Raw genomic sequence first — 9,122 nt, forward strand, 5'->3', positions numbered from 1 at the left:
CTCCTAGTTGTTGTGCTGGTCTGCCAGTTTTCTTGTTATGTTCAAAAAAGAAGAAAGACAAATACTAATTTTTTCCTAATTGCAAAATATTTTTCATTCTTTTGCTGATGTCAGTCAAATGAATTTGCAATAAGTCAGGTAGAATGTGGGATAGTTTGTATTTTTAATGTCTCTTCCAAAGCAGCTTTCTCACAGTTTAGTTGTTAAAACATTTTTTTTTTTTTACCTTTTTGGCAAATTGAAATTAAAACCTGAGAGGCCCTAAGGCTCTGCTCTGCTCCTAGTTTGGGCTGTGCAGCATGACGAGCTATTTTTACCCCCGGCTTGGAGCCATCTGGTTTCTCTGCGAAGGTTCACACTGATATTTTTCAGGGCAGCTGGTCACGTGTCCTCTGTTCCCAAGTCAAGGCTGGTGGCCTGGGGAGTAATGTGCACAGGCTCTGGGGCATCTCCCACCTACCCTACCTGTCTGCCCTTGGTTGATACCCCTGATCCTCATGGCTGATGCCAAGGTTAGTGGCCACCAGCACTTCAGTTCCCTCTTGCATGTTACTGTCAGAGCTTTTTCTCTTCTAAGGGAGTAAATATTGATAGAAGCAGCCCAGATAGAGCCTGGGAACAGGGGTTCACAAAAGGCCTTTACCTTGACGGTGGGACAGGGTACCTCCTGCCACTTTCCTGCTTTGCTGGTGGGAGCAGTGTGCCAGGTGTAGGTTGAGAAACTGAGTGCCTTGTCACAGTAAAAACATGCTGTGGACAGGCAATCAGAAAAGTAATTTTACCAGGCAGACTTCAGAGAAGAAGAAATCATCTTCCTGCGTTCCGTTAGCTGCGGGCAGGGCTGCTCTCACTCCTGTGAACGAACGCGCTTCAGAGCTGGGCTGGCCGTCACCCTGTGCACCAGGACAGCCTTTCCCATGATCTGGACTTCTTTCTTTTCCATTTAAAAACTGAAACCAAAGTGTTGACTGTCACTATTTAGAGAAGTGCACATTTCTTTCCCTTAACAACAGCTTTGAATGAATAGTTATAGTGTGCCCAAAGGACCTCCACTGTAGCTGCACTGCTGGCTTCCCAGTTTACAAAGGACAGCAGAGGAGAAGAGCAGCTGCTTACCTTCTGAGCAGCCCTTTTGTGCAAGAGGAGCAGTGTTCTTTTTACTCTGCCGCACCGATTTATGTCCCACGGGTCTTCTGGTGACAGTGCCTACTGGAAGTGCAGAAGAATCCCGATAATTAATACAGGATTCTACAAATAAGAGTAAGAGATATTTGCTCAATAACATTTCTCTGCATTGCCAGCACATCCTCCAAAGCCTGTGGTGCTGAGCTCCAGAGTGGGTGGTCATGTGCAGAAGGCAGGAGTGAGATAGTGCGACAGAAACTCAGGGAACGAAATCGTGTGTGTCCTCTCCAGCTGCCTTCATGGCTACACACCAGGTTTTCCCTTGAAGGATTTTCTTCATACTAGTGCAAATAGTTCTTATCCCCTACATATTCTACTGTAAATGCATCCACCACTTACTACATTTTAATTATATTGTATTTTGGTGTGGGCCTCTTTGGAACCCTCTGTGTTTCATGGACCTATGTGTCTTTTTCTTTCACCCAGTTAGGAAAGTTTTCAGCCATTACAGTATTTCTTCAAGTATGTTCTTAATCCCTTGCTCTCTCTCTCTCTTCCTTCTGGTACTCATATGATGAGAATGTTGTTGTGCTTCCTGTTATCCCAGAGGCCTCTTAGATTGTCCTTATTTAAAAAAAATTTTCGATACGCACATCAGTCCGCGGACAGAAGTAGTAGGAGGTTCTGTGGACAAGGCTGTCCCGCTGACCTTTGCAGGGCCCAGACGTGGGCTTTGCCCTAGCTTCGGCTTCAGCCGCGGCCCGGCGAGGCGATGGCCAAAGCGTCAGCACTGAACGTGGCGGTGCTGGAGAATCCGAGCCCTTTCTACAACCCCTTCCGGTTCGAGATCAGCTTCGAGTGCAATGAGGCTCTGGCGGACGCCCTGGAGTGGAAGATCATTTATGTCGGCTCAGCTGAGATTGCGGAATTTGATCAAATCCTAGATTCAGTGCTGGTTGGCCCTGTCCCAGCAGGGAGACACATGTTCATTTTTCTGGCCGATGCCCCCAACCCATCCCTCATCCCTGAGAGTGATACACTGGTGTGACTGTTGGCCAAATCACCTGCACCTACCATGGACAGGAGTTCATCCGCGTGGCCTACTATGTCAACAGCGAGTACCCTGACCCAGAGCCCCCAAAGCCAGATTTCTCTCAGCTCCAATGGAACATCTTGGCCTCGAATTCCCGGGTGACCCGTTTCCACATCAACTGGGACAACAACACAGACAGGCTAGAGGCGATAGAGAACCAGGACCCGGTCCTAAGCTGCAGTCTCCCCATCAACTGCACCCCTGTCAAGGGCTTGGGGCTCCCTAGCTGCATCCCGGGCCTCCTCCCTGAGAACTCCACGGACTGCATCTGACTGCAGGACTCCAGGCCCTACCTGGGCCAAGCCAGGACTATGGCCCGTCTCCCAACACATCTGGAGGGGGCAGTCGGGCTTCCCGGAGTGTCACGTGGGGGATATCTGGAAGACTTGGTGCCGTCAACTACATTCAAGCCTGTCAAAGTTGTCCCTAAGGAAAGAACAGGCCTCAAGTCTCAAGGATTATCTGACCTTTACTGCCCAGACCTATAAAAAGCGGATACTTCAGTTTTTAATTCTCTTTAATTTGTGTCCTTTCTTCCACACACAGGCCATTGTGTCACCATGCTCTCATATAAGTACCATTGACCTAGGGCTCTTCCCACAGACCACCCTGGCCTTGAGACTTCCTTGGTCAATGGCTGGCAAGGTTCTGGCCTTGTTGGGCTGAAGACTCTGTCATTGCTTTCCCTTCCCAAACATCTGAGTAGATCCACCCAGCTTCCTGGAGTCACAAGGAATCAGGATGCTTTTTAGGTCTTTCAATCCAATAGCTCCTGGAAAACTTCCCAAAAGTGTGATCAGCAGGATGCTGAGGAACGGTTGTTGACTCTTCTCTCAGTCACAACTACCTTCTAATTACCTAACTGGATCTGGATTTCCCTGGAGGCTGCCACTGTGGGGAGATGGTATGTTGGAGTGACCTGCCATGCTCTGTCTCAGTGTCAGGGCCCCTCTGTCTCTGGTTGCCTTGATCAGCTAGGACCTCATGCACTCATAGGGTACAAAGTGGTTGTAGGCATGGGAAGCAGTAGGGACCCTGAAAACCTCCCTCTCCCTGCCATGCTCTCTAAAATGATCCCCATCCCCTCACTGCTATGTGGATGCTATTGTGATTACAGTTTGTATATTAAAGCGTTTTTATATTTAAAAAAAAAATTTTTTTTCTTGCCTGACTAGGCGGTGGTGCAGTGAATAGAGTGTCGGACTGGGATGAGGAGGACCCAGGTTCGAGACCCAGAGGTCGCCAGCTTGAGTGCGGGATCATTTGGTTTGAGCAAAGCTCACCAGCTTGGACCTAGAGTTGCTGGCTTGAGCAAGGGGTTACTCAGTCTGCTGCAGCCCCACGGTCAAGGCACATATGAGAGAGCAATCAATGGACAACTAAGGTGTCACAACAAAAAACTGATGATTGATGCTTCTCATCTCTCTCCGTTCCTGTCTGTCTGTCTCTATCTATTCCCCTCTCTGACACTCTCTCTGTCTCTGTAAAAAAGGAATTTTTTTTTTCTTTTTTGCTGCCCTAATTGGGTATTTTCTACTTCCTTATTTCCCAAATCACTGATTCAGTTGTCTGTTTAATCTAACCTGCTCTTGATTCTTTCTAATGTATTCTTTTTTTAAAAAAAAGATTTTATTTATTCATTTCAAAGAAGCTGGGGAGAGAGAGAAGGAGAGAAAGGGAGGGAGGAGCAGGAAGCATCAACTCGCATATGTGCCTTGACCAGGCAAGTCTGAGATTTCAAACCTGCAACCTCAGTGTTCCAGGTAGATGCTTTATCCACTGTGCCACCACAAGTCAGGCCTCTAAGGCATTCTTTATTTCACATGTTCTATCCTTCATTTGTAATTGGTTCTTTTTTATGGTTTCTATGTCCTTTCTAATGCTTTCTATCTCTTTATTGAAGTTCTCACTATGTTCCTCAAGCATCCTTATAACCATTGTCTATAACTCTGTATCTGGTAAATAGCTTGCCTCATTTCACTGGCTCTTTCTGGGGATTTCTTCTGTTCTTTCCTTTGGGGTATGTTTATTTATCTCCCAATTTGGCTGCCTCTGTGTATGTTCCTGTGTATTTGGTAGATTTGCTATGTCTTGGCATGGTGGACTTACAGAGTAAGGTATCAGAGGCACAGTCTCCCTGATCTCCTGATCCAGGTGCTCCAGGAATGTCCCTTAAGGGGGTTATGTGAGTCCTCCTGTTGTGGTTGAATCTTGATTGCTGTTGGCCTATTCGTGGGTAGGGCTTCCCACGAGGATTGACTACGAGGATTGACACTGTGAACAATGTATGAGCTGCTGTATAGGGGCTGGCTCAGCAAGGCCAGATTCATCCCAGCAGGGTCTGGTGTCTGCCAAGATCTTCCTTTGTGTGTGCAGCTTGTGGAGCTAATTGGGTCATGTCCTGAGGTGGTTGAATCTCTGGTTGTGCTGGTTTTGGGAGCCCCTGGTAGGGGATCCAGTGCTGGTTGATGTTAGGCACTGCCAATGACAGGCTCTGAGCTGCCTGTTTGGAACTACAAAGTGATTCACAGTATGTGGCCGCCTCTATTGGGCCTAGGCGTGCATGGGTGGGGCCTAGCTGTGCACCAGGTGCAGGTCAGCAAAAGGCCCGAGTCTCCCTGAAATCTGCCCTCACCTGTCACTGCCTGTTAGGCTTTGTCACTAAGAGAGCCTCTGGCAGTACATGCGCAGAGTAAGGAAGGTTCTCAGTGAATCACCAGGTATGGGCAGATGGTTTTCACCAGATTGACACAGATTCAAACTTGGTGCCATTGCTGGGTTCGAGGCCCCTCAGCTCCAGTCTCTGGCTAAACAAAAGTCAGCTGTCACTGCCATGTGGAGGACCTCTGTAGTGGGTCAGTCTCAGGGAGTCATCAGGGTAAGGCCAGCAGCGTTCATCAGGCCCAAACAGACAAAGATTTTTTCATGTGAAAGGAGGGCTCTGCACAGGAATGGTGGCACTGGTCTGGCCTGTGTGGGAAAAACGGCCCACACAAGATTCATACAACGCAGTTTTCTCCAGTCTGCCTGGACCTCCTGGAGAGTCTTCTGCACAGGGGACCAGCTGGCCGGAGCCCACTGACAATACTGCTAGAGTGCAGCTCAACAGGATGGGACCACTGGGGTCAGGAGGATGGAGCTGGTGGTTCTCCCCTGATGGGATCAGTGGATCTTCTGTGTGTGTGTGGGGGGGGCTATGCCACCGCTGCACTGGCATGCTGTGTGGGGGGGTAGTCTCCACCTCGGAGTCACAGCTCTGTCTCTGATTTTCCCTGAGAGCACCCTCAAGATCCCTTCAAGAAAGTCTATACCAGAGGTTCAGGCAGCAGACTTCTCCACAGGGTGTGTGTAAGCTGGGCCAAGCAAGGGGACAGGGAGTGGGATGGTGGTCTTGCGTAGCCCCGTGAGATGCAGTTTTGAGGGGGGTGCCTGACCTAAGAAAGATGGCTTCTGTGGACAGTGCAGGAGAAGGACTCAGCACAGGGACCCTGGTGGCTGTCCCTTCACTGGGTTCAGCCACACAAAGACTGTAGACCAGTCTAAGCTACCGTTCCTCTGCCAGAGCCTAGGGTGAATGACTGCGAACTAGATTTTGTGCACTGGCTCTTTAAGAGGACACCTGGGTTTTCAGCAGACTCCAGTCTCTCACCAGCAGGCCGAATCCCGCTGATTTTCACAACCAGATGTCATATGGGTGCTGGCCCTGGGGCTGAGACCCCAAGCTCCTGGACTAACTCTGCAGCTAAGATTTCCTTCCAGATTCTCCACTGCAGCACCGGGGAGCGGGACCAGCCCATTTTGAATCTCTGCCCTTCCTACCAGACTAGTAGCTTCTTTTGTAAATCCTCTTCAGTTGATTATACAGGTTGATTGTTGTAATTATAATTTAGTTGTAATTCCAATTTTGGCCTGGGAGGTGGTGAGTGTTAACTTCCATCTACTCTGCTGACATCTTTGGGTCAACAGATTTTTTTTATTTTTTAAGTAGGCTTATTGTAAGGGCCTTCTTACACACTAATATTGTAAAAATAAAAATAAAAATTATTTCAATTATTTTAGTTTGAAATAGTCCTTTTTTCCTCTGGCCAGATTAATTTTCCTAAAATGCCATTTTCCTCACAAACTAAAAATCTTTAGCAATTCCTATTAGCTTTAGGATCTGGTCCAAATTTCTTAGCCTGGAAACCTAGGTCATTTTACTGTTGTCCAACTCTTTCCTACAGAAATCTTTTGTTTTAGCTGGTATACTTACTTTCCTTCAAACATATATAGCTCACTGCTGCCTCAGAGATTTTGTTTATGCTGAACTCCAAAAGGAAGACCACCAAGGTACTTTCTCAGTCTAGATATTCCTCTTGCCCAACTCATTTATTTTTCTTCAATTCATGTTGGTCTCACACTTTTCTACTCCCATGACACTAACTGACTCCTGTACATAGAAACATCCTATGTGTGACTGGAGGATATAAGTAAAGGGCTGCTACAGTACCCTAAGTTGAGCAGTTTCTCTTCCGGAAGCAACGAAGGGTGCCAGGGGAATCATTTGGATGGACAGAATGTAAATGTTTGTGAAAGGCATTTTCAGTTTTCAATATTTATATACCCCCTCTGGATTTATGTCCTTAATTTACTTCACTGCAGCCAAATGTAATACACAATGCAGTCAACTTAAGATACACAATCTTGGTCCTGGCTGGTTGGTCAGTGGTAGAGTGTTGGCCCGGCGTGTGGATGTCCTGGGTTCGATTCCCAGTCAGGGCACACAGGAGAAGCGACCATCTGCTTCTCTACCCCTCCCACACCTCCTTCTCTCCCTCTCTTCCTCTCCTGTGGCCATGGCTCAGTTAGTTCAAGTGTGTTGGCCCCAGGTGCTGAGGATGGCTCGATAGAGCCTCCAACTCAGATGCTAGGAATGGCTTGGTTGCAAGCATGGCCTCAGATGGGCAGAGCATTGACCCCAGATAGAGGTTGCTGGGTGGATCTCAGTTGGGGTACATGCAGGAGTCTATTTCCCCTTCTCTTGCTTGGAAAAGAAAAAAAAAGATGTACAATCTCAGTTTTAGTAGATAAATGAAGGAAAAATATTTTTTCAAGGAAATAAAGGTCTTTGAAATGAACTTTTATTTTATTTATTTTTTTGTATTTTGTATTTTTTCTATTTAAAAATTTTTTTTGCGTGGGTTTTTGTAATTTGTGTGTTTGTAGGAATTTTCCATTTCATCCGTTATTTAATTTTTTGGTGGATATTGTTCATAGTATTGTTTTATCTTCTTTATTTCTGTAAAGTCAGTAGTAATATCCCCATTTTTTGTTTTTTTTTTGTATTTTTCTGAAGTTGGAAACAGGGAGGCAGTCAGACAGACTCTTGCATGCGCCCAACCAGGATCCACCCGGCATGCCCACCAGGGAGCAATGCTCCACCCATCTGGGCCGTTGCTCTGTTGCAACCAGAGCCATTCTAGCGCCTGAGGCAGAGGCCATAGAGCCATCCTCAGCGCCCAGGCCAACTTTGTTCCAATGGAGCCTTGGCTATGGGAGGGGAAGAGAGAGACAGAGAGGAAGGGGGGTGTGTGGAGAAGCAGATGGGCGCTTTTCCTGTGTGCCCTAGCCGGGAATCAAACCCAGGACTCCTGTATGCCAGGCTGATGCTCTACCACTGAGCCAACCAGCCAGGGCCTGAAATGAACTTTTAAAGCTTCATCATAGTACATTTAGAAATTGGTTCTTTAGTTCATTAGCATAGTTTACAGATAGTGTATGATAATTAGATTTTTAAAAAACTGTTCACTTTATTGATCTTTTTTTTTTTTGGTCCGGTTTCTACCAGCTTTGCCTCAGGGGGCTGACACCCTGTGCCAAGACCTGGCTGGAATTTATTTATTTATTTATTTATTTATTTATTTATTTTAATAAATTTTTATTAATGTTAATGGGATGACATTAATAAATCAGGGTACATATATTCAAAGAAAACATGTCTAGGTTATCTTGTCATTAAATTATGTTGCATACCCCTCGCCCATAGTCAGATTGTCCTCCGTCACCCTCTATCTAGTTCTCTGTGCCCCTCCCCCTCCTCCTAACTCTCTCCCCCCCCCCTCCTATGTCCTCCCTCCCCCCACGCCTGGTAACCACCACACTCTTGTCCATGTCTCTTAGTCTCGTTTTTATGTTCCACCAATGTATGGAATCATGTAGTTCTTGTTTTTTTCTGATTTACTTATTTCACTCCGTATAATGTTATCAAGATCCCACCATTTTGCTGTAAATGATCTGATGTCATCATTTCTTATGGCTGAGTAGTATTCCATAGTGTATATGTGCCACATCTTCTTTATCCAGTCTTCTATTGAAGTGCTTTTTGGTTGTTTCCATGTCTTGGTCACTGTGAACAGTGCTGCAATGAACATGGGGCTACATGTGTCTTTACGTATCAATGTTTCTGAGGTTTTGGGGTATATACCCAGTAGAGGGATTGCTGGGTCATAAGGTAGTTCTATTTGCAGTTTTTTGAGGAACCACCATACTTTCCTCCATAATGGTTGTACTACTTTACAGTCCCACCAACAGTGGATGAGAGTTCCCTTTTCTCCGCAGCCTCTCCAACATTTGCTATTACCCGTCTTGTTGTTAATAGCTAATCTAACAGGGGTGAGGTGGTATCTCATTGTAGTTTTGATTTGCATTTCTCTAATAACTAATGAAGCTGAGCATCTTTTCATATATCTGTTGGCCATTTGTATTTCTTCCTGGGAGAAGTGTCTGTTCATGTCCTCTTCCCATTTTTTTTATTGGATTGTTTGTTTGTTTGTTGTTGAGTTTTATGAGTTCTTTGTAAATTTTGGATATTAGGCCTTTATCTGAGCTGTTGTTTGAAAATATCATTTCCCATTTAGTTGGCTGT

The 9,122-nt window shown here is 46.1% G+C and overlaps 1 pseudogene; it reads left to right on the plus strand.

The window, feature by feature from the left end:
- Nucleotides 1-1,887: 1,887 nt before the first annotated feature.
- LOC136405838 (histone chaperone ASF1B pseudogene) lies at nt 1,888-3,102 on the plus strand (annotated as a pseudogene).
- The last annotated feature ends 6,020 nt before the right edge of the window (nt 3,103-9,122 follow it).

Source organism: Saccopteryx leptura, chromosome 5 (assembly GCF_036850995.1).
Source record: "Saccopteryx leptura isolate mSacLep1 chromosome 5, mSacLep1_pri_phased_curated, whole genome shotgun sequence".
NCBI classification, from domain to species: Eukaryota; Metazoa; Chordata; class Mammalia; order Chiroptera; family Emballonuridae; genus Saccopteryx; species Saccopteryx leptura.